General features: G+C 35.6%; 1 protein-coding gene across 2 annotated transcripts in view; it reads right to left on the reverse strand.

Moving 5' to 3' along the window:
• Positions 1–6263: 6263 nt before the first annotated feature.
• PRR16 (proline rich 16) overlaps positions 6264–27496 on the reverse strand; it is a 172471-nt gene continuing 151238 nt past the window's right edge. For both annotated transcript variants that reach the window (XM_084503010.1, XM_084503011.1), the window contains one exon: positions 6264–9156. The gene's annotated coding sequence lies outside the window, so the exon portion shown is untranslated. The remainder of the gene's footprint in view (positions 9157–27496) is intronic.

Raw genomic sequence — 27496 nt, forward strand, 5'->3', positions numbered from 1 at the left:
TAATGGGCACAAACTGAAGCACAGGAGGTTCTGCCTGAACCAGTGCATTGAAAAGATAATTTTAACTGGGACTATGACCTCAGTGCCAGGCGAGCTCATGGAGCAGATTATCTTGAGAGTCATCATGTGGCACTTGCAGGGCAAGCAGGTGATCAGGCCCAGGCAGCATGGGTTTATGAAAGGCAGGTCCTGCTTGACGAACCTGATCTCCTTCTATGACAGAGTGACGCACTGGGTGGATGAGGGAAAGGCTGTGGATGTGGTCTACCTTGACTTCAGCAAGGCTTTTGACACTGTCTCCCACAGCATTCTCCTCAAGAAACTGGCTGCTCTTGGCTTGGACTGGCACACGCTTCATCGGGTTAGAAACTGCCTGGATAGCCGGGCCCAAAGAGTCGTGGTGAATGGAGTCAAGTCCAGTTGGAGGCCGGTTACTAGTGGCGTTCCCCAGGGCTCAGTGCTGGGGCCGGTCCTCTTTAATATCTTCATCGATGATCTGGACGAGGGCATTGAGTGCACCCTCAGTAAGTTCGCAGATGACACCAAGTTAGGTGTGTGTGTCGATCTGCTCGAGGGTAGGAAGGCTCTGCAGGAGGATCTGGATAGGCTGCACCGATGGGCTGAGGTCAACTGCATGAAATTCAACAAGGACAAGTGCTGGGTCCTCCACCTGGGATGCAATAACCCCAAGCAGAGCTACAGGCTGGGAGAGGAATGGTTGGAGAGCTGCCAGGCAGAGAAGGTCCTGGGAGTGATGGTTGATAGTTGGCTGAATATGATCCAGCAGTGTGCTCAGGTGGCCAAGAAGGCCAACGGCATCCTGGCTTGCATAAGAAACAGTGTGGCCAGCAGGGCTAGGGAGGTGATCGTCCCCCTGTACTCTGCTCTGGTGAGGCCGCACCTTGAGTACTGTGTTCAGTTTTGGGCCCCTCGCTACAAGGACATCGAGGTGCTTGAGCGGGTCCAGAGAAGGGCGACGAAGCTGGTGAGGGGCCTGGAGAACAAGTCCTATGAGGAGCGGCTGAGGGAGCTGGACTTGTTCAGCCTGGAGAAGAGGAGGCTCAGGGGCGACCTTATTGCTCTCTACAGATACCTTAAAGGAGGCTGTAGAGAGGTGGGGGTTGGCCTGTTCTCCCACGTGCCTGGTGACAGGACGAGGGGGAATGGGTTTAAGTTGAGCCAGGGGAGTTTTAGGTTAGATGTTAGGAAGAACTTCTTTACTGAAAGGGTTGTGAGGCAGTGGAACAGGCTGCCCAGGGAAGTGGTGGAGTCACCATCCCTGGAAGTCTTCAAAAGACGTTTAGATGTAGAGCTTAGGGATATGGTTTAGTGGGGACTACTAGCGTTAGGTCAGAGATTGGACTCGATGATCTTGAGGTCTCTTCCAACCTAGAAATTCTGTGATTCTGTGATAACTCGAGAAACATGAAAAGCCTAGATAAAGCTTACACTATAAGTAACAGATTTGTCATATGCACAGCTGATGTTACTTTAGTGGAAAGATAAAAAACTCTTTCAATATTCAAATGCAGAAAACTAAAGGGATTTTGTCCAATCAAAGTGAGTCTCAGGATTAAATTGTAAGTTCCCAATTCCAATTATTCAAATGATTTCCATTCACAACATATAGCGCAACTGCATTTATCAGTAGAGTATTTTTTTTCCAGGTATAAAAATTAAGGAAATATATAGAGGACAAGTTTACTTTTAAGTAAACATATATAATCAGCACTAATCAAGAGATCATAAATTATAGCAACACAGGAACATGTTTCTTTCCAAAGTATGCATCTCCATGTCTTTCACTCTTCTTGGCATTCTTCTTCTACTACACATGCCTATCAGTGCCTAAACATGGTAATGCACAACCACAGGTGAATTTTTCATTATGGCATGATTTTCAGAAGAAAATCCTTTACTTTTTTTAGACATTTTTGTAGTCCTTTCTGTATGATCATTCTTGGAGAGTTTTGTTGATTTGTTTGGAGTAATAACAGTGCCTCTATAAAGTACACAATAAACTTTATAAGTAGAGATTTTTCTGGCCGTAAGTGTTTCAGTGACTTCAAAGTTTTTCAATTTAAGTTAGCAGTATAACTGTGCTACAAACCAGCTGACAATGATCAAAGGCATGCATGTAGAAATGCTTCTTCCAGATAGCCTTCCTGCCACCAATGGTTCATAGCTCATGGCTGAGCCAGAAATACTATCATTTTAAATAGCAACTCTTGATGCCTATTTTCTTTCTGTTCCTCTTAGCCTCTCCTGAGTCCCATATGCATATGCAATATGCTAAGCAACAGTTCCCCAGTTTCACACCACATTGCTTAAATAACTTCTTTTTCTGTTGTCATCTTGCTTGTTGTGAGCTTTTTTGGTACCCCCTAGAACTAGACACTTTATACCACTCATAATTTTATTGATCTCTGTTGTACTTCCCTTTCATGCTTCTCCTGTGATGTGAAGAATCATTGTCTGCTTCCACTTCTTGGACAGAATAATCTCCTGCCCGCTGACTATCATTTTCACCGATTCACGGAAGCTCTTTCAGCTTGATTACATTCTTAGTTTTGTTGTTGTTGTTGTTGTTGTTTTTTTCCCCTATCTCCAGATGGGGATCAAAACTACAAATTTTATTTAAAAGGTTAAATACCATGGCCTAGCATACATCTATATTGATGCAGTGATGCTCACTTCTTTACTCTGTCACTTGCCTAATAATTCTCAACTGCATACTTGCGTTTTTTGACCTGCCAAGCACAGGACTAGTATTTTCATAGAAATATTTAACTGAAAAATATCAAGATAAGTGAAATATTACGTTAAATAAAATGTCACTTGTTATGTTTACCTTCACTTAATTTCATTTGCTATTTTAATAAACAGTCCAATCACACATATTTACCACCTTTAATAACTTAGTACGATCAGCAAATTTATGAAATAACTATTTATTACATTTCCAGCATGTTCACATGCTCACATACATTTTGAGGAACATAGATCCCAGTACATGCTCCACGAGACTTCATTGGTGGCTTCTTTCTGCTGTGAAAACTGACCGTGAAAACCACCCTTCCCTCTGATACTTTAGCTAGTTTTTTTAAGATTGCAAGAACTTTCTTAGCCACTGCTAAGACAGCCTTAAACATTCTTTTCTGAGTGTTTGGTGACTCTGATACTGTTAACCACCTTCTGATCCTTTTTTAAAGATCCGTTTTTATAGTTCCTACTAATTTGCCCATTACAGTCTTATTGGTCTATTTTCTTCTCTTAACCTCTCATAGATTCATTTTAAAGTTAGCAACATTATTTACAATCTCACATCTCAAAAAAAACATCAAAGGTTTTAAACAGGAATTTCACACACCACAGCTACCATTTTAAATATTTCACCCCTGAGTACTTTTAAAAATCCTGGGTGGGTGCCATCTGTTTTTGATATTTTCTACATTTTGTTTTCTACCACCACTGAATGACTTCAGATGAGTTCCATCATGGAGAAAAAGTCCTGTGTGACAGTCTCTCCAAATCCTCCTACAGGGAAAGCAGAAGTAAAAGATTAAAACAATTTTGTTGTTATAACTCTTCTCAGTGTTTCTCTTTCCCTTGAATATCTTTTGGCATGACAGACTCTCTGCCAGACTCCCTGCTGCTTATAATTTAGAAAAAGCATTTCTTAACTTTCAAGTTTCTTGCAACTATTTTGGTTAACTCTCTTGTGTATCTTTAGGTTAATACTCTCATGTATCTTGCAATTATTTTGATATGCCTTGCTCTGGATTTTATTTTAATATTTAGTATTAACAAATTTACAGTCCTTTCTATTCTCTTCATAAGTCTTCAAGTTCCTGAAGGATGTCTTCTTGCCTTTAGCAGTCTCTGATATCATGCTGCCTAGCCTTGCAGGCTCCTTCTTGCCCTTTCTCAAGCCTTTCTTACTAAGCAGGAAATATTTGTTCTCTGCCTTCAATGAAATATCTTAATTAGCATCTGTGCCATCTGCCATGACATAACTCTTAATGATTTCTTCCAGATTCTTCCTTAGCAGGAGTCCTTGTTTGTATGTAACTCTATTTTCTGAAGTTGAACACAACTACTGAGAGATTTACTGGCTTCTGCAGTCCTGCAAGGATATTGAATCTAGAGAGAACTTCAGCTAAAATATTTTGCACCACATCCACCTAGCTTTTGCTGCTTTGTTCATGGGATCCTTAACTATCCAATCCATTAAAAAAATCAATAAGATAGTCTCTGCAGCTTTCTAGGAAAACTTATATTTTCTTTAGTGTATTTGTTGCTCTCTTCAGTCTAATTTTCTTTGTAAGACTCAATCTTCTCCTTACAACATGTTTCTATAATTTCTCCCCAGTAGGTGTACCCCCCACATGCCCTGCTTCACTTACTGCCTTTTTTCCACTCTTAGATTCACTTTTGATCTCAATTTAAAAGTGAACTTTTCTTTACAGCCTCCTGCATTCTTGAGGTCTCTTTTGTTTCTCTTCAGGACATACTTTCTCCTTGCAGCATTTTTGCAGTTATATGTGAAAATATTCCCCCTCAGTTACTCTATAAAACAGAAACAGTCTCTGAAGAGATCCTAGTCTGCTGCAACATTGCTGTCAAACACCTGCTGAGCACATCTGTTAAATAAGTCACTCTTAAACCCACAAAAGAGCAATGGTACTTAATACCAGACAACATAAACTGAGCTTTATCTCTCAGTCACTCCATAATTTCAGTTATGAGGTTTACACTCACAGTGTCTTTCCTGATACCTTTGAAAGTTTGCCTAGGGCTCTCCTGCCTCCTATTCTTCTGTCAGAGGCACCCAGAGGACTTCTGTCCCCTGTCTCCTCCTCACTGCTGGTATGCTTCCTGTGCAGCTGTCTCTGGTTGGCTTCTGGGTATACCAGGTGCATGAGTAACCCATGTGTGGAAACAGACACCTACCTTCAATAGGAGCACCAGGGTAGCATCATACCTTTCCATCCCCAGACACCATAACTGGCACAGCTAAACTATCCTGTGGACAGGATTATTTGAAAAGTCATTGGAGAGCTTCAGTGTGGACTGAGAATGTATTCCCTAGTAGTAACAAATCTGTCCCTTGGGAATATTCTTGCCATGTGACACTTGGGGCAACTGCTTAAATGAGAGGGCACTTTAAAATCATCCTGATCATCAGCAGACTTATGCAGTCTTTTGCTTCAGCTTTATGAAACAGCTACTTTAACATCTCTGTTTCTCTCATGAAATTGACAATGGTCCTTGTGTATAAAAAAGTTCATTAACTGAATTTTCTGTCTTCTGGACACACCCAGAATTGTGTCAGCTTTTTGTTTCATAAGCTTCATCATTTCAAGCACATTGGTTTCTTAGCTTTTCAGATGCCAAATAAAGAAACATCACTGCATTGTACAAGCAGTTCTGCAGATATTATATACATGATGCTAAACAAAACAAAACATAAAACAACAACAACAAAAGATCCTGGTACTTAAAATGTGTCTTTATAACATTACCTTCATTGAAAACATTCTGCTGTTTTTGTCAAAATGTTTAGCCTAAGATAATGGGAAAAATAACATTTTTGGCTTTCATGGCATCAGTATGCAGAATTAGATAATTGTCTCCTCTGGTTTAAAAATATATGAAAAAAAAAAATACTTCAGTTCTAATTATTTGCAAACACTGAAGAAAATCGGATAAAAAAATAATAATCTGAAATCCCACTAACATTTTATTTTCCTGTGTTGAACTGTTATCTCAGAGGAACATCTGCATAATATGTAGACATCAGCTCAATGTATATCACAATACCGAATACCTACCTCGAGACTTAAAAATTTAATTCTAAAATGTCAAGGAATCTAGGTTTACCTCAGCCCCACTGCTGGCAAAATAAGACACAATATGTGTATTCTCATGTGCATGTGTATATGCACTGAAATTTGCTGTCCAGCAGGAAACCCCCAGTTAACTTGGAGTTGTAAACTACAGTTGTAAACTACTAAAATCATGGATGTAAAACATGATTTGCAGTGTCTTCTGACAACTATATATGCTTCAGTCCACATCTCATATATTTATCATTTTTGCATTGCACACATAGTATAAAACCTGTCTGAGGTTACTATTTTTCATCTGTTGCTTTTTTCTGAAGAAAATTTTACACTGTTTCGGGTGATGTGTGTAAAAACATTTTCACACAGGAGCTGATCTAGAACTTAGCACAGCAGAAAAGTATTAGCAAGTAGTAATTAATTATTTCATGAGACTTTTATTGGGCTATTTTCAAATATAGATGAATGCATTCTGTTCACAAAAAAAAAAAAAATAATAATAAAAATAAAAAAGAGATTTTCCAAATATTATTAGATGATAATGAAAGTGCTCAAATTATCATTCTGAAATTTTCTTACTATTTTGATAATGTCCCTTCATTAAACAACTCTGAATATTAGTCTGAAGGAGTAAGATCCCCAGTTTTAAAACACAGGCTATCCAAAGAGTGTACATAATGAAACCCATGCAAGCTGTGCATCCAAATACATGACTCTGATGACAAATAAGTAAAGTCATATTTAAATGCTTTTAAGCAAACCGTAAGATAAAATATGTGGGAAAAACAAACAAACAAACAAACAAAAAACACCAATCATCATTCTTTAGCAGATACAAAGGTTTCATTTATCAACTGCACCAGTGGAAATTGACCTCCAGCTTTCCGTGAAAAAGAGAGTCAAACCATGAGATGATTCCGAGTTTTGCCCAGTAAGGTAGACTAATATTCTCTTAATTAATTCATTTGTTTAATTCACAAAAAACTGTAAATCTATTTATGGCTTCAGAGTCACAAGCAAAGACAGCACTCAAGTCTTTTTCCAAAGTATACAACATGAGCATCTCCTGCAATAACAGGACTTGGGGCACTTACTTCAGCAGAGCTGGCATTCATCAGCAGGTAGGGATGCGCATGCGTGCACACACACAAACACACGCATACACTTGTTAGTACACTAGAGCAGAGCAATACATTTTTAAAACATCTGCCTATTACAAGGTTAACCCACAGGTGAAAAATGGCTTGGATTTTCCATTTGTTGTTGTTTTTGAAAGAACGTTTTTCTCTTAGTGAGCACTTAATAGGTTTCAAAAAGCAATGGAATTAAAGAAAAAACAAAACAACAATAACAACAACAAAAAACCTCTTCAGCTTTATAAATCAGATACACAAGACTTGATTTAAGATGAATGCTTTAAGTGAATAGGGAATCACGTTTTACTTTTCTCTTAAAATTACACACAGGCTAACGGACTAAGGAAAAAGGAAAATATTTTTATTCAAAAGAGTGCTAGCATTGAAATCTTCAATAACTTGATAACAAATCACTGCAGTAGATGAATAAAAATAACTGTTCTTAACTGTAAACTGTAGACTGTTCTAAGGAACAACCTCTTATCCTATAACTTCTCATTTTTTTGTGATCAAATGGTATCATCTTCATGGCCTTTTCAGTATACTAACACATACAAACAAACAAATAAAAAAAAATCAACAACAAAAATAGTTTTTGAATAATATGAGAAAGTTGATAAAAGATTTCTGTGTAATTTGGGAAACTACTATTATTAGACTACATTCCTTTCATTTAAACATCCAAATTTTACTTGCTAAAACTTACTGATAATAAAAAATTTATCCCATTATATATTTAGATTTCTTCATGTGGATATTAAAATAAACTATGTTCTGAAATTAAGAGTTAAAATACCTCCTCTTGTTTACCATACATATTTGCCGGTATAAATATACTTCATCATTTTACAAATTACAATATTTATATTAAAGCTTTTGGTCAGCAAATCATTACAGCTTAACATGAATGAATGATTTCTGTGTTCTGGTTCTGTCTTTAAATCATATTTTGAAGATAATGAAAATCAGCCAAAATAAGTGACTGCAAATAATATAAACAAGACATTTATTTAGAAAAATAAACTGAGAATGTTGCTTGTCTGTTCAATTTCTCCATGAAGTATAGACAAATGGTTAGAAAAAAATTATGTCAAATACATATTACAAATGACTTCTTTTCTTTAACAGTAACTGGGACTATAATGTCAGTGTTCAACAGGAACGGTTTGGGTGTATACTTCAATAGATTAAATTTCTTGGCTGCTAATATGATAAAAAATGGATGGTATTAAAAAAGATTATATCCCCTTTTTAAACACACCTTATAATGTTGATGCTTTTTCATATATATACATATATATATATGTATGTATATGTATGTATTTATTTAAACCTAAGAAAGGACCATAGTCCTTTCAGTGAAGAGATCCCCATAGTGAAAGCGCGCACAAATGTTTTTCTTCAGTTCTAACTTTTATATTCCTTTTGAAGCCCCAGCAAAATATAGCTTGTTGTGGTCAAAAATCTCCTGGGGCTGTCTGTGCAAACAGTGGCACACGTCATTACCCTGAATGGAGGTGACAGTGCAAATACTAGAAGTGCATTGAGATGCAATCTCTAACAGCTGAACTTCTTCAAAGTTGGATGGAGGACAGGAGACAGCATCCTTTTAAGCAATTTAACATCACTGATGCCCTGTTCCTGTATGGCTTTGAATATGTACAAGGGATGACAGAGATCTTCTTTCCCCATAGACAGTAACATTCCTCTGTTGCAGTAAATGCATTCATATCCTGCTATCACCTAAGTGCTTCATTTCTCCTTTTGGCTACATATTGAAATATTTTTGGATGCTGGCTTGACCCATGAAAAACTCATCGTTTGTTACTCTGGTTGCTCAGCACAGAACTCAAGTGTCAGGCTTGGAGAGCAGTTTCTGAAATGGGGCAAGATTTTTAGTCCTCTTTAGTCTTCTTTTCCACTAACTGGAATTTAAGGCTGTGGCTTTTGCCAGGACTCAGCTTGCAGCCCTCTGATCTGAGACAGTCGACTCAATACAGATTACACTCGTGATTCATTGTGCTCTGACTTGAAGGGCTTTCCCATGCTCCATGGAAGGTCAGGCTCCTGATTACTTTTCAGATCTGGCGTGCAAGAAGTCACAATGATGAATTTGATATGCAAGAAATTAACTGACGTGCCTCCAGATAGATATTCCTTCAAGCCTGAAGGTGCTGTGAAAAAGAAAAGAAGACAAGGACGAAGTTATAAAAATGTTACTTTGAATGGATAAAGTTAGTAGTAAACAAAGCAGAAGTTTGAACAATCATTCCATTCTTCATGTAAACAAGAGTTGAAAGAATTTTGGTATTCCGAACCTTGAGCTTTTATAGTTGTACTTTATTACTGATACATGCTTTAGTTCTCTGCCAGGGCAAATGCGCTTAGTTCACTGGTATCTTTGGAATCACATTAGATTATGACACTTGAGAAACTGATCATTACTGTCCGAGCTCCTGGGTTGTATACAGGTCTTAAAGTGATGAGTTTTTAGGTGCTAATCTCCCTAAAACACCAACTCAGTTTAACAATATGCCTATAGGCATAAAATGAAATGAACTCAAGATTTTAATAAGCAAAATATTGATGTATTTGAGGAACTTCTAGAATTGAAGCTTAATTGAACCTGAAAATCTGGATTATAGTCCCTGTTCTCAAATTAAATAGGAAGTACATCTCATCAGGAGCTTCTTAACCTGACAGACAAGTTTCCTAATCACTAAAATACTATGCAGTATTTTGTATTGGATCTTAAATGTTTCCTTTTGTGACACAGTTGTAATTTGCATAAAGCACTAAAATAGTCCTTGAGGCAGTATAAGAGAATAATGCTCCAACTCAGTGCTGAGATTCCCTGTCTTATTTTGTTTACTTACTTTATTTATTAGACAAGATAAAGCAGCATGTGAAAATGAGAACACGGAATACTTACCTTCTGATAGCTAGGGCATTAGCTTGGGTTACCATTATAAACTAACATTTCCTGAAAAAGAGAATAAGAACTTCCTCTTCCAGTGTTGGTAATTTACAGCTAGAGCTGCCCTACTGCAAGAAGAGAAATTACTTCTTTGCCATTAGTCTTATAAATCTAGCCCTTCATTAACATTTCCTCTTCTTCATAATGACTGGACAGTTTTCTTTGTTCAGCATGGGAGAAAAAAAAAAAAAAAAAAAAAGAGAGAGAGAGAAAAATGATGAGGAGAGGAGACTCGAGGAGAGGAGACTCGAGGAGAGGAGAGGAGAGGAGACTCGAGGAGAGGAGACTTGAGGAGAGGAGAGGAGAGGAGAGGAGAGGAGAGGAGACTCGAGGAGACTCGAGGAGAGGAGACTCGAGGAGACTCGAGGAGAGGAGAGGAGACTTGAGGAGAGGAGAGGAGAGGAGAGGAGACTCGAGGAGAGGAGAGGAGACTCGAGGAGACTCGAGGAGAGGAGACTCGAGGAGAGGAGACTCGAGGAGAGGAGAGGAGACTCGAGGAGAGGAGACTCGAGGAGACTCGAGGAGACTCGAGGAGAGGAGACTCAAGGAGAGGAGACTCGAGGAGAGGAGAGGAGACTCGAGGAGAGGAGAGGAGACTCGAGGAGACTCGAGGAGAGGAGAGGAGACTCGAGGAGACTCGAGGAGACTCGAGGAGAGGAGACTCGAGGAGAGGAGACTCGAGGAGAGGAGACTCGAGGAGACTCGAGGAGAGGAGAGGAGACTCGAGGAGAGGAGACTCGAGGAGAGGAGACTCGAGGAGAGGAGACTCGAGGAGAGGAGAGGAGAGGAGAGGAGAGGAGAGGAGAGGAGAGGAGAGGAGAGGAGAGGAGAGGAGAGGAGAGGAGAGGAGAGGAGAGGAGAGGAGAGGAGAGGAGAGGAGAGGAGAGGAGAGGAGAGGAGAGGAGAGGAGAGGAGAGGAGAGGAGAGGAGAGGAGAGGAGAGGAGAGGAGGAGAAGGAGTGTGAAGTTGGTGTCATATGAAACTTTTTTTTTTTTTTTCCCAAAACTAAAGTAAAATATAATTTGTTTAGAAAAAAGTCACTTTAAAGATTGCAACAACTACCCTATTTAGCCCAACAATCTAATAGACATGGTAGAACACATTTGTGGCAAAACTGGATACAGGGGTGGAATTTTTTACTAATCAACTATTTTTGGTTTGGCTTACAGAAATCAGAAAGGTGAATATCCTATATATCTATTAGAAGTGTATTTTTTAACTGAGGACATTCTTCATATCACTGAAAACAAACAAAACATTTTCAGTTGTCACAATTTTTGTCTTCAATTACAACTCGGGAGAATGATTCATTAAAATATATATATATATATAAATGATGGTATTGCCCTAGAATTCTGCTTAATGCTCACGGAAAAGGATAGATATTGTACAACAACTTCACAAAAGTAAAAGTAATAATAATCAAAAAAGAAATATATTCTGCAAATATTGTAATAAGTTAAACAAATATGTTCAGCAAGGATGAGTGCTGGATCCTGCACTTGGGGCACAACAACCCCATGCAATGCTGCAGGCTGGGGGAAGAGTGTCTGGAAAGAAAAAAAGGATCTGGAGGTATTGCTTGATAGCCAGCTGAATATGAGTCAGCAGTGTATTTGGGTGGCCAAGAAGCATCCTGGCTTGTATCAGATATGGTGTGGCCACCAGGACTATGGAAGTGATTACCCTGTACTCAGCACTGATGAAGTTACACCTCAAATGCCATACTCAGTTTTGGGCCCCTCACTGCAAGATGGACTTCAAAGTGCTGGAGCGTGTACAAAGAAGGGCAACGAAGCTGGTGAAGGGTCTAGAAAACTTCTTGTGAAGAGCAGCTGAGGGAGCTGGGGTTGTTTAGCTTTGAGAAAAGAAGGAGACCATATTGTACTTTGCAATTACCTTAAAAGGATGCTATACAGAGATGGGGATTGGGCTCTTCTCCCAAGCACCAAGTGATAAGACAAGGGAAAATGGCATCAAGTTGTACCAGGGGAGGTTTAGGCTGGATATTAAATTTCTTCACAGAAAGTGTTGTGTGGCATTGGAATAGGCTACCCTCCCTGTAGAGTTGAGTCACCCTCCCTGTAGACCTTCAAGAAATGTGTAGATATAGGATTTAGTGTAATGGATTAATTGTGGGCTTATCAGTACCAGGTTAAAGGCTGGACTAGATGATCTTAGAGGTCTCTTCCAACCTGAATGATTCTATGTTTCTATCTATAAATAGTGCTTATTCTCTGTCAGTAAACAGTTGTTCCTCAAATTTATTCTGAATGCAGAATATTTAAAAATACAATGTTGAATAGCTACCCTCATGAAAAGCAATAAATTATTTTTATTTTTCTCTGGCTTGAATATATGTTCATATGAACATATCCAGTATCATGACTACAAAACCAGTAAATAGTGTAGCAGCTACACTTGGATTCCTCTACCATCTCTCTAATTCAATCATCAACCCACACAAAATGATCTATTCCCAGTTGTATGACCATGACATCCACCTTTATTTCATCAATGCTCTGCCAAAGAAGAAAAATCTTCCTTTTGTTTCTTAATGATATCTCTGCTAAAAAGCACAAATTGCATTGCTGTGAAAAATGTGATATACCTCTTCACATTAAGTAAATAATTTGTTCAGATTAGAAGGTTAAGATTAAGCTTGCTAAATGATATTCTGTAAGTGGACAATGTGCATTAAAAACAGAAAAAGCAGTCCCTCTTCCCACCCCTCCCAATAATATAATAACACATCAATAGCTACAAATCATTGTCATACAGATGAAGAAGTGAGGAAAATACGTAAGTCCTTGGAAAAATGTGTTCCAGTTTTTATTTCTGTAGATAGTAGTATTTTGACAGGGAAGATCTGCATTCAAATAATGACATTTAATTCATCATTATAAAACCCCTTCAACAGAGCCTGACTTGTCAATATCCTCATAGTGCAAAACTATTGTCCTTGCAAGGGAGCAAGGGTTCAGACAATCTACAGGAGACAGCTTTGTTCACTTACATTCACTCTCCTCCCCTTTCCTTAGTTTTTGTGACGTCACTGGATCAGTCTTCCTTCTACAGTATCAGTATTCAGTACCAAAAAAAAGAGACCCAAATAAATCAATGTCATTGTTTTCCCCATTCAAAATCACTTATCTATTATTCTTAATTATGTTTTACTTCTATGATTTTCTTATCACCAAACCATCTCTTTTTGTTTTCTCTCTGTTTGTCACACAGTTTTCTTGAGAACGAAAGTGGGTCTGGTCTACTGTACCAAGACATAGATTCATAGAATCACATCCTTTCATCCTTCTCTTCATTGTGGCAGTGACCACAGTGCCACTGCACAGAGTGCTATACAGAAGCTGCAGATGGAGAATATTAAGAAAAAAAGGCTACTAAAAAGATCTACCCTTTCACCCTAGTTCTATGAGATAGCTATGCATACACTGGTTATGAGTTGCACAATTGTTTACAGGTTTATCACAAAACAATAAAATTCTAAAAGAGAACATTTATTTAATCTTAGTTAAATAAACAAATTTAGTTTAAAAATACAGAGATAGTCAGGTTCAAATTACAATATTTAAAGAATAATAAATATATGTTTATTTTATAGAGTTAGGAATATATCAAAAAAATTATATAGAAGACATTTATCAAATTTTAACTGACAAGTTCAATGGTGACTGCCAATGACCACAGAACATGACATGGTAAGTGCAACTTTCTATGCTGCATCTACTCCCATTCATTAAGAAGAAGAAGAAAGAAGAGGAATCAGCTTCACATTCAATTGAGAGAGATGTACTTGATTAATACTTAGCTATACAAAACCCTAAATCATTTTAAAAGCCTGATAAAAGCACCTGAAATAGTAGCCTAATTAAAATATCCATTATTTGGACCATTTTAGCACAAACAGAATAATTTGGACATATGCTGTTAACTGGAGAAAGTATGCTGGCAGTCAGAGCACCAGTTAATCTGTTATTTGTATATAGAGTATGAGAAATATTACTAGTAAAAAAATAATAAAAAGTCACCTGATAATAAATCCTCCTAAACTTATTGCACATATTTTCTAGATGCTATTAAATAGTAGCAGTATCTATTTCATATCTATTTCAGCTACTCAGTTACACCTGAAAGATACAGAAATACTTACATTCAGATATAGACTACTTTATTGTTTTGTTTTTTTTTTTTTTGTTTGTTTGTTTTGTTTTGTTTTGTTTTGTTTTTCCCCTGTGTTTTCTTAGTCCTTTCAAATCAGATGTATTACTGTGCAACTTCTGTCAATTAAAGAAGGAATTATTGAAAGGCAAGGTGATGTTTTGGAGACCTTTTTTTTGGCTGCTGATGTCCAAGAAATGTTCACCATCCCTATATTTTTAGGAATAAATTTAAACCATGGATTTCAGAAGATAAGCATTTTCTGTCAGAAGCCAGAACATTTCAGATAAAAGTGACTACAGTAATTCTGTCAAGTGCAAGAACAATGTTTTTACCAAGCATTTTACTTCTCCGACGATGTTTTGGCTACATAAAGCCATATGGAACATACATGTAAACAGCGCGGAATGTTAACAAATCCACCACAATTAGAATTCTTCTAATTCTTCCTATTTTTTTCTCAGAACCTTCAATATACCAATTTCTGTGTGATAGCCTTATCCTACTGTTTCAGTCTGTAAATACTTTATTTGCCAATGAGAAAACAAGAATTCCCAATTGCTTATTGGAGTTGTTTTTCTTTCTTAAAGATTTGAAGGAGATTGTAAATGGTGTGCAAATTTAAAATATCTAAAAATATATATTTTTAATCTTTTAGTTTACACATCACAGTTTATTTATATTTTGACAGCATGTACTAGTTTCTACAGTAATATTATTCTTATCATCTTGTTAATCTTTCCTAATGTGATTAAGTTAATCATCAAATCCTCTGTTGTTCTACCCCTAGAGATTTCTCTAAAAGGAGTCCTATATATAGCTCTCTAAATCTACTCCTAAATAGAGGTCTTCAAATTATGTCAGAGCATAGGATGAAAATATTTATGAAATGCACTTTTTGAACTGAATGCATACTGCTTAAATAACATGTTTGTAGAAGTCTGTTTCCTATGAACTAAGGACCAAATTGCTGTATTGTTTTTCTTAAAATGTCCCAAACAGTTCAGATTTGAAAGAAGAAAGTTGTAGGACTTACAACAGGAAATTAATGCTTTTTTCTTGGTACTACGTGTTACCAACACAGCTGAAATCTAGGCAACTAAAGTTACCAGTGTATCTTGACACAGTAGAAGTCAATGTTTTACATTAGGAATTATCATTCTTAAAAATATAAAAATGCTGATGCCAAAATGTTAAAAAGAAAGGAGTGGAAAACTGGTAAAACTCCTAATGACGTATTCTGGGAATATTTGGAATAAGTTTTAAATTTCCTCTGACTTTTTTTGTTTTCTGAGCTATCTCTGTTCTGCATCTTTGACTATTTGAAACATTTTTATCACATCATTTTTCTATATACGACCCTTTATATTTTCATTAAACTTTTTTGGTCACTCATCCTCTTACATGTTGGAAAATTGTGACAATATTTTAAAACATCTCTTATGATAGAATTGGTCATGCCATGGGAGAACACATGGCTGGGAAGCCTATTTCTCTTTTCATCAGTTGGATATGTTATGAAACATCTTTCATAAGGCAAGTACTCACTAAAGAATGCTGGAAGAGTGGTTTTTCTTCATTTTGGATACATATTTACTAGAAACCAGAACAGCTATCATCTCAAACCATTAGCTTTAGGACTATATTTTATCTTGCATTTGACTATCATGCTCAGAAAAAGCAAGAAATTATCCACAGAAAGGAAATCAGCTTCTCTGTGCTAGTACACAATACAAAATCTGAGCTATCTTTCTTTGCAAAGGACAAGGCATGTATCTTGATACCATATTGAGCAAGTAATTAAATAAAAATACTAAGCATGTAGTAGCTTTGTATTTGCAATATTTTGCAAGAGAATTTCAGATCCAATGTCTGCTGTTGGAAAGGTTCTGTCAATGCTGGACCTTTTACTTTATGGGTAATATAAATACTTCTCCACCACTGCCCTGCATTCACTGAAGGTATCTTCATGCTCCCTATTTGTTGGCAGACACTCAAAGAGTTGGAAGATCTGATAGGTTAGAAAGTTCCTGCACCCCTAAACACCCCAGCATGTGTCAGGGTTTTTTCATTCTGTAAAAAATAGTATTTAATATGGTTTACTCAGTCAATTCCTGAAGCTGAATCTATAACAGAAAACAGACACATTTATCACAAATTCATGTGAACCTACACTCACTGAATAAAAACAAACAAACAAATCAAACCAAATCAACCAACCAAACAAACAAACAAAAAACTTCTTTGAGTATATGGCATGATTTACACACCAGTGGAAGAAGTCTTTTTTTCCCTCAGCGAAAAGGATTTTATTCACAGAACAAGTGAAAGTTCACACAGAATAGTTAAATGCTTTAAATGATTTGTACCTGGTATTATTTAATACCTTCAGGGCTTTATGTTTAATTTTCAGAACTTAGATGTGGTTTTTTGTTTGCTTTTTGTTTGTTTGTTTTTGTTTGTTTTGTTTTTGTTTGTTTGTTTGTTTGTTTGTTTGTTTTTTGTTTGGTTAGTTGTTTTGTTTTATTCTACATTACATGTGTTAAAGTGACACATAATAATTTGAAAACAATTCTGCCCAGAATATATCTTCCAGTTGACTGGTATAACCTTTTCTCATTCAGCCTGGAGCTAGGAAGGAAGGATGATAAGTGAACTGGCAGGTTTCCACTTGTTCATTTAGGACAAAAAAAAAAAAAAAAACGGAAAGGGAAAGGGAAAGGGAAAGGGAAAGGGAAAGGGAAAGGGAAAGGGAAAGGGAAAGGGAAAGAGAAAGAGAAAGAGAAAGAGAAAGAGAAAGAGAAAGAGAAAGAGAAAGAGAAAGAGAAAGAGAAAGAGAAAGAGAAAGAGAAAGAGAAAGAGAAAGAGAAAGAGAAAGAGAAAGAGAAAGAGAAAGAGAAAGAGAAAGAGAAAAAAAAGAAAGAAAAAGAAAAAGAAAAAGAAAAAGAAAAAGAAAAAGAAAAAGAAAAAGAAAAAGAAAAAGAAAAAGAAAAAGAAAAAGAAAAAGAAAAAGAAAAAGAAAAAGAAAAAGAAAAAGAAAAAGAAAAAGAAAAAAAGAAAAAGAAAAAGAAAAAGAAAAGAAAAAGAAAAAGAAAAAGAAAAAGAAAAAGAAAAAGAAAAAGAAAAAGAAAAAGAAAAAGAAAAAGAAAAAGAAAAAGAAAAAGAAAAAGAAAAAGAAAAAGAAAAAGAAAAAGAAAAAGAAAAAAAGAAAAAGAAAAAGAAAAAGGTGAAAGAAGTCATGTAGCACATAATGCAACTATCAATACTTCTGCTTTTCCTTGACATTTATTGATCCTTCTATTTCAAATTACTCAAGCAGTCCACTAGTCCTATAGGATTAGGCCTACTTTGCAAGCCAAGAATACCTAAAAGACATCAAAAAGTATCTGTAAATGTTTTGGCACAGCCTTTCTGGTTTGCCTACTGAGGGATGAAATAATTCATGATTCTAACTGACAACATGCTGTTTTCTAACAAATGTTTGATGGGATTTACTTGTTTCTTTGTCACTTGGCACAAACATTTTGCCACAGAAGAGTAAAAACAGATTTCACTGCCAGTAGAGATGTGGAGATTACCAAAACTGTCCTTTTCTCATGAAACATGCTAATATGACTTGTAGGTCACAGCAATTCTGTGGTATACTAGTTGTCTAATATACTAATTATATATTATATATTATATATTGTATATTGTATAATGTACAAATACACTAATATACTAAAATAACTAACTACTAATATGCTGTAATACTCACGTTTTCATTACTAAAGGAGAAGGTTTTGTGTTATGGTTCTGAAGAGTGGGAAATACAGTTTTTGTCACTAGGAATGCTTAGCTGCTAAAAATTATTGAGTAGATCACAGCTGAATCTTGGTCAGAAATCAATCAGTGAAAGAAAGGCCCAGAGGCCATACAGCAATAGGAAGGTGTGTACTGCAAGTCACTCTGCACTCCAGAAGCCTCTCAGAAGACTTCTGCATCACTGGCTTAAGACCTTTTCCATCACAAGTCACAGCAGAAAGGGTAGCATCTACCATCTGAGACTTCATATGTTGGAAAAAATAAAAATAAAAATAAATAAATAAAAATAAAAATAAAAATTAAAATTAAAATTAAAATTAAAATTAAAAAACATGAAAGTACCACACACTCATTTACCAAGATTCACCCAGCTCCTTTCTAGAGTTCCCAAAGGGAAATAAAAATAAAATAAAAATCCTCTTTACCAGGAGGAAATTAGGTGGACACAGAGTAAGATATTTAGAAAATAAAACAATATATTCTTAGATAGGAAGATGAAAAGAAAACAAAAATTAAACATGGCTAAACATCAGTAAATTTCCTAGCACATTCATATTATTTTAACTTTCAGCAACAGTATATGTGAAAGAGATCAGCCTGACGTGATATTTACATTGAAGAAAGATGGAAGAACCTCCTTACGGAAAGTGCTACTTATTTTCTGGAGAAGTACAAATTCTATTACAAATTATCCTTTTTTCAACTGGGGTAGAGTTCATTTTCTTCATAGTAGCTGGTATCATGTTGTGTTCTGGATTTAGGAGGAAAATAATGTTGGTAACATACCAATGTTTTAGTTGTTACGGAGCAGTGCTTAAACAGAGTAAGAGGTTTTTCAGCTTCTCATAACACCCGTCGAGGAGGCTGGGGGTGCACAAGAAGCTTGGAGGGGATACAACAAAATACAGTGTACAAATGTAACCCTTGATACAGCACTGATTTGTGAAGAGTTACATACACTATTAGAACACACTTGCTTATAGTTTAGAAAAAGACATACAGAATACAAGAAGCTAAAATTTTTGCAAATATATACGAAGTTTACAAGCCTGCATTTAAGCAGCCAAGGTTTTTTTTTCAGCAGTTTCTTCAAATAACTCTATATAAAGATGCTGCTCTTGTGCTTCCTCTCTTAAAGCACACTTATGGTCTGTCTTACTCCCACATATCTACCACTCCAACTGTAACAAACCATATGTGACTGATGTTTAAGAAGCAGAAATATCAGAGACAATCACAATTAATGTTTTCCTTAGATGTTCAAAATGATGTCTTTGAATTTATTTTGAGTTGGAGTTTTATTTTTTATGTTGGTGTGACAAAACATCACATCTGAAAGAAAACAGAAAATGGGGCTTTTCTTGGAAAAAAATGAAGATCAACAGTTCAGCTTCTTGTTCTGCAGGTCCGCCACAGATCACCTTAATTCCATAGTCTGTTTAACCATTTTGAGCTGAATACCCAGAAGTCTAGACTTGGATGAAACAATAATTTTTTATAAATTTAGAGATAACGTTTTTCTCCTCATCCACCTCTAACAATTTACAATTTTATATACAACTGGATAGGACAGTCAAACATAAGCTCAGCAGAAAGGCTGAGCTTAGCCTTTAAGAAATTTTATTTCTCTCAATCATTAGCACAGATAGACTTATCAATACATGTAAAAAAAAATATAGTAAGGAATTACTTCAGGTACATAGGTAGCAGAATACAATGAGTTCCAACAGGAAAATGGGATGATTTCACAGGCAACAGACTACCCCAGTTTCAGATCTCTTTTCTTGTAACAGGAAAAATTCAAAACCAAAATACATCTCCACTTTAGATACTTCATAATGTCAATCAAATATACTCAAAGACATGGATAATAATGAACATTAGGTCATGTGATTTTTTTTCCTTTTTTTTTTTTTTTTTTTTTTTTTTTTTAATTCAACAGCATCATTTGCTAATCTTGATAGTTTCGCCAGCACAGATTGGCTTTTTGAGTGAACTTGGTTGGCCACCCCTGATTCAACACAAATATCCATGCTCATCTGGCATAACAAAATAGATACTCTGGTCAATAAAAGAAGCCCAAAATTCGAATGCATACATACCATTAAGCTCTAATGCTTATTCTTTTGAAAAAAAGTGCAAAATATGCAAGGCAGTGCTTTTGTATATTAAGCAGAGACCTCATACACAGTGTTTGTCTGGCCAATAAAACACCACAAATTATTGGGCCAGCTGTTATTTGGGCAGTTCACAAAAAAAGATTAAGTCATTTTGAAGGACTTCCTCAAAGTTGAAAACAGGAATAAAACCTCTGGATATATTTATTTAACTCAGTTAATAAAACATATAAGAAAATCTGCTGCAAAACTGTGATTCCAAACAAAGTGGTGGTACATGCTCTGGGCTATGTGGATTGTAATTATGTTTGAAATGTTAAACCTACTTTGTTCCCACTGAGTTTGCTAAGGTACTCTCCAAAGTGTTGTTGTTGTTTTTTTTTTGTTGTTGTTGTTGTTTTGTTTTGTTTTTGTTTGTTTGTTTGTTTGTTTGTTTTCCAAGTCATAGTTCAAACTAAAAGAGTTTGTAGCAAAATAAGTCACAGATGGTCCTCTGTACATCTGAAACATCTCTTCAAGCATTTCCTCCTCTACACATAACAGAAGGCCAAAATCACTGTAAATTCATTTTTCAAGTAGGATGGGCTTTCAATCTGTCTTGGTACACAGCAAAGACACTTGGCTTTGCTTTCTGAAATTGATGCAGCCAAAAATGGTTTGCTCTTCCTGAGGCAGTCAAAATTATTAGAAGTAATTAATGATAAATACGGATTCCCAAATCTTGTTAAGTCTATGCTTACAAAAACAAAAACAAAAGTTATAAGAATAAATTTCAGATTTGTTTAATTTACTGTATTTAGTAGCTTTTTTTTTTTTTTTTTTAATCCTATCTTATGGTCTCTTAACATTCACTTTCTATATTTGAAACTAAGTAAATTCTCACTTGTATAATCCCCCACACAAATGGCCTAACACAAACCTGTTTGCTGCCATTACCTTACATGGAAAGGTGATCTTTTAAGAGTCACTGGAAATTATTGTTTTGACACTTCTGCAAATGCTCTGAGAGATGTCTGTGTGTCCCCAACAATTTTCAGTGTCCCTCTTACAATATAATGAAGAGGTAAGAATGGTAAGAATCAGCAGTAATACAAGAAATAAAACTGAAAAAGATGTGAGACACCCAGAAGCTCTGTTGGTCACCTGTGGCAGAGCCCAGAAGATCCTGGAGGACATTGTCTATCTTATCTATCAGAAAGGAAAAGAAAAATCACTGAAAAGTTGATGCTTTTTGACTTCTCAGATTTATACTCTTTTCCTGCATTCATTCCTTCATTTTAATACTAAAATTTCAGAAAAAAATAGAAATAAGTATTAGTTTAGAGAGTACAATCCATCTAAGGCAATGACCAGCAGTTCAAAAGATAATCTCACTTACATTGTGTTAGCTTTCACAAGCAACAGAATCACCCAACATATATGACATTTTTGTATTAAACATGACAATGGAACAAATTAAATGTCTTTGGTGAAAAACAGCAATTGAGTCACTACACCAAAACTAGACAAAGGAATTTACACAGTGGGTTTTCAGCTGCCCTGACAGTGCGGTAAGCCATACAGAAAGGAAAAATAAATAAATAAATAAATAAATGCAGTAACAAACAAACAAACAAAAAATAAATTCAGTGATGAGATTAATATTTTTTTAAAATTAACCCTCATTAACCCTCTGGAAGTCTTTTGTAGAGAACAGACATGATTTTAGACATAAGTGAGCCTTGTGAAGACAACATGTACTCTCTGTGTAAACACTGTTAACAAAGCAATGCATACAGGAGCAAAAAGAGGAAGTATAAACACCTGAATCCATAATTTGGATTGCAAATTCAAATAGTTGAAAATCAGCTCTACTCCAGTCACAATGCACCCTGTTTTATTTCTTTTCTGGAGTAAAGAATTCTGCTTTGGATTAACGGAGAGGTGAAGTACTTCATTCGGAATTCTTACTTAAAAAAATAATTTTTTAGAAAATAATACTGAAAAATAAAATGTATGTTATCTCACTTGCAAACCCAACAGAATATGCTGGAACTTTTGCTAGATTAAATTTTCTTCTAAAATCAATGCTGAAAAATATATTCATCCTTAATATCACTTCTATTTTTTAAAGTTATTTAAAGGCATGTTAACTCTTAATGCCTATAAGAGCCCTAATCAAGAGCAATTCAAAAGCTGTCAAATGAAGAAAACTAGAACAGCTTGCTTTTATTTCTAGTATTTATATTTCATAGCCAAAAATGTGTCCTGGGACAATAAACTGGGATAATAAACTGAATCATCTGTATCAGTAATTAGAAGTACTTACTAACCACTTACAAAGAAATACTAAACTTATAAAGTATATTCTCTAGATCAGAAACAAGGCATTGATACAACATTAAGAGTGAAGATTCACCTTTGTAAACTGTTTTACCTGTCTCATAATTATTTCGCAATTAGAAAACAAGGCTACAGAAAAACTGGAAGAAATATAAAAAGCTCCTAGTAGTGTGGGTATATACATTTTAGAAGTAATCACAAATGAAAATTAGTATGACTGAAAGTTCATTGCTGATGTAACAAAATCTTCATGTGCCATGTCAAACCTGCAAGGTATGTAATGGACAAATGACAAGGTGACAGCTCACTTCAGAAGAGGTTTTTTATACAATGCCAGAACCCATTTTGAGTGAAATCTTCCACTCCTCCCACCAACACAGCCTGTGCACTGAATGGTAAATTGCTAGCTGCATCCTCCTGAAATCTTCTATTAAATGGCTTAATATAAATGAGAATTTATTTTTCTCTGAGAACCAGATCCAAGATTATTTTAGGGAACATTTAAATATATTCCAGAAGAGAGCAAGAGGAAAGACACTCAGTTACTGTAATGAGCAGCAGGTAAACGAGTCATCACATACACTTAGGAGTATAGCTTTCCTTTGATGGATGGGGTGGCAAGAGGGAGGAAGTTGGAAAGATTCAGAAGACTTCAACCCTTTGTAGGCAGGGAAAAAACAGTTTCTGGTGAGGGTGCCAAGCAGTGAGGACAACATTTGGTCAGGTTTTTGCTGGATGAGGTTCTGGTGAGGTGCTCAAGACCTAGCACAAAGACTGACCTGGCTTGTGGACATACTTGCAGAAGCAGCAGATAAGTGCCTAGGGGAGCCCCAACATGGAAGTCTGGGCAAGCAAGAGGCTTTGGATGTGATGTCCCAAAAAGAGTGTCCATGGCAGAGTAGTCATAGTTGTCAGACTGAAGAGGATATGCACTTTGTGGAGGCTGTATAGGAGGAGTGCACTCCACCCTCCAGGATGCAGTAGATGAAATAAGAATACTTTCTTCTCAGTGCAGCACCTACTGCATTTCCAGAACAGAAATTATTAATAATAATAATAAATAATAATTTTCCCAGCACTCACTCCTCCCTTGCAGTGCCTTTCTCTACCAAGATTTTGAACTAACTAGAGGCTCAGCCATGAGCAGCTGAAGCCACACTGCTCAGTACAGAAACAGGGCTTCAGACTCAAGGGAAGGTGAGGGTTCAAAATGGCTCTGGCAGAGGAAGCAACTTAATTTGGATTTCTCTTACCTTTCGTGACAGAGGGCAAAGGAAAGCCAGTCTACAGAAACCATCTCCTCCAGCAATTTGTAAATCTAGCACATCTGTCCCGTACTTTATTTATGAGTAAATGAAATAAAACAATTGGATATGTGTCAGCTAGAATAACTAGATGGTGAACAGAAGGACCGATTTCAGGTTTTCATTTCAGCCATACAGATAAGCAATCACATTTTACTTTTAGTGGGAGTCAAAACACACTGGTCTTCCTTTCAGTTACAATTAAACAAATCGATACAAATGAACACTTTGGACCCTGCTGACTTCCACTGCTTAAAATGTTATGTAATCATGACCTCAGATGGTGAGGACAGTGGTAAAGTAAAATTGCTACCTTTCCTTTTCTTTTCAGTGACTTGGACTCTTAAGACTGTGCTGTGTTAGCGAGATTTATCATGTTTTTAATTTTATTAGAAATGTAGCAATATAGCTATTGATAGCAATGAAAAAAAAATGAAGCTTCTATCTTGCCTGTTGGCTGAACTCAAACTATACCCTTTTTAATAAAGGGAATTATCTTGTGTGCAAGGATTTTCTACAGCAGAGATTAGAGGTGCATAATTCTTTCCATGTATCATTCTTCCTCCTTTATCCCATGAAAAGCTCCCTTAAATAGAAAAGTTCAAAAAGGGCAAGCTGATCAAGAGTTAGCTGAAAGATCCACTAACTGCTATGAATTCATCAATAGTATACAAAATGTGGTTTCTTTTTAAGAAGTTTAAATTGAAACACAATTCTTCTGCTGTTCTGTTAGGAATTCCTTAATTCCTTCTATGTGTAGAAGCAATTAGCAAGTTTCATCTTATCGCAGCTGTCAAATAGTAGTAGTACAAAAAATACATAGGAAAATGGTGCCTTTGATTTTTTTTTTTTTTTTTTTTCCTTTAAAAGGAGGCAGCCAGAAAAGAGTAATGTAAAAATTGGGTCATACTCTTCAAGATCATACTCTTGAACTTGTTCAAGGTAATACCACAAACATATGTATTATACATATAAGGCTAAATAGAATTGGAAAAAAAAAAAAAAAAAAAAAAAAAAAAGAAAACACATACCTTTTTGTTCAATAGTATTTTAAAATAATGCCCTGTTAATGAGAAGGAATTATAAAGAATATCCAATGAAGTTATTTATTTTATCTGTATTAAGTAAAATGGAATGCCTAATGCTGGATTAGCCAATGCACTAATCACTATTAGAAATATTTAAATTTCTCATTTATTTTTTTAGCAATTCAGAAACCTATTTTCAAAAGCCCTCTAACTTTACAAGGTTTCATTAAATTTAAAATTGACCTTATATTCAGAAGTTATGCTTATTCATTAGTATCCAAATTTGGCTGCCTTTGGGTACTTATAAAAATGCCTGGGAACTTAGAAAATCTACTTCCAAACAAAAATTAATATAAATAGTCACTGCTTGATTTAACACTCTTAAAGTAAACTTTTCATTTCATTTCTACTGTGACACCTTACTAGTGTTGAATTGAGCAGTTGTGATGGAACCCATAGAAATAAAAGATACATTTAATCACACTTACTGCTGACTCAGTTCTGCTCCATGTGGTATATTTCTTAAGGTTCATTTGCACCTTTCAACAGAAACTGTAACACAGAAGCTTTGTGAAAGGCCATTGCACATATATTTTCTTCACTCTACCATAGTACAAGTGGTTATGCCTCACACTAGGTGGATGCTCAGCTGCAGATAAGCCCTGCAACTTGGCTGGGAGCATAGTCTGCACCACAAGTGGGCTATCTGCAGCAGCACCAAACCAAACCAAACCAACTGTAAACCTGTGGCAGAGGCAGTGACAGCTCGAGTCCTTTCAACCAGCAGTTTGAGAGCACCAAAGGATAAAACTCCTTTCTCTTAGAACATACCCTAGCACACATCTACACCCACCACTGCTGATTACACACATGACAGGAATATAGTGTCCCTAACCCAACAGTATCTTGTGTCTTCCTAGTGAGTATCAGTTTCTCCAAGGCCTGGGGGACCAACAGACAGTGTAGAGCACAGACATTTCACAGACACAGTGTAGAGTACATGCATTTCCTAGGGAAAATTATTGTCTGTAAAATTCCAACATATAAAAATGAGTTCTGGTTTGCCATTTTATTTCTACTGGTATTTACTGAAGTACTTTTGTCAGGACACTGTTTTCAACACAGATAAAATATGTTCTTGCTACATTATGCTTCCTATTTTGCTTTGTGATAAATGGAAATTTTCTCTCCATAGAAATGGATGGTGATATTCTTAAAACCCTGCTTACCTGATGATATTTTCTTCCTCTGTTCCAATATTTTTTATCATTTCCTAAAGAAAAAGTGATTCAAACACTGCTAATGAACATTTGCATGTGGATGATCCTATGAGATTTCTTCATTTCTATTCTCTTAATCTCTCTGCTTACTTCCATAGGCATTTACTATGCTAGCATTAGAAGGAATTAATCTAAAGTTATGTATTATATGTCTATTGACATATATTATGTGTAAACTTATCACAGACTAGTAGTGATCGTACAAGTGATAACCTCAGAGTATGGAGGTAAAAACCAGAACATTAGGTAATGTAAAAAGTAAACCAGATTTATTAAAACAAACGGGAATTCTCCCATTTTCTTTTTGCTTGTTATCCAGTTTTCTAGCATTCATATCAATCACTAAACAGTGCTCTTCTTTAATTTCTTAATCATGCTATTCATGTATTTTCCATTCCTTCTCATTCTCTGCTCTTACATTGTTCAATGCCCATTGACTGTTACAACAAAGCTTCAGAGAGAAGGGTATGTTCCTGTATCTATTACAGACATGCACCTTCTCCTACAGTTCCACTTACTAATGACTTACAAAATGAAAACAACAGTCACCACTTAAAAAAAAAAAAAAAAAAAAAAAAAAAAAAAAAAAAAGTAACATTTTGTACCCACTGCACAAATCAAATAGAGGGTGAGAACTTGTTAAATAACATATTTTAAAATTTATTTATACAATTTCTAAATACAATTAACTGCAAATGAATGAAATATATGGTTTGATATTTAACCCAACGTTTAGTGAAGGATTGATTTGTAACAAGCTTTACAGTACTTGCAAGAGGTGTATCTTATTTATCCACTATTTATATTTCATTATATTTATATTTCATTATATCTTCAGTAAAACCTGTTCAGTGCAGAACTCATTATTACAGTGATGCATTTTGAACATAATATGAAGATCATATAAGACTTTTTCAAATCAAATAATAAAATGATTGTGTTTGCTTAAGCCCTCTTCCTGGACTGAGTATCAAAGTAGCTACTGGCCACCTTGAAAGTTCCTATTAATTGTACTTATATTTAGACACTATGCCTTTCATTTTAACTGACGAGATTTCTGTGAATTTCAACTAGCCAAAGTGCAACATGTCTGAAGATAAGAATTTGTAGATCATAAATGATAGATCATAAAGATCATAGATCATAGATCATAAAGATTATATGGACATATTAACGTGCTTCTGGTCCACTCTAAATTTTATAAATTATGGCATAGAAAAAACAACAAAAATTCTATGTTATCCTATATTTGACCATTTAAAAAAGAGGTATTTCAACACCAAAAAATATATATATTTTTTTTAATTTTACGATTCTGATCATATTTTGTACATCGTAACCTATTAGGATAAAAAAATATAATGATCATACATATTAACATATAAGTTTGGGAAGAAGAATAATTTTAGGGAACATAAAATTAATATCTAGGATGAGAATTCCTAATGTTTAATTTCTAAAGAAAGAAAATTATTTACACACTCTCAACTTAAGAGATGCAAGAAA

Source organism: Aythya ferina (genome assembly GCF_964211825.1).
Source record: "Aythya ferina genome assembly, chromosome: Z".
Lineage (NCBI taxonomy): Eukaryota > Metazoa > Chordata > Aves > Anseriformes > Anatidae > Aythya > Aythya ferina.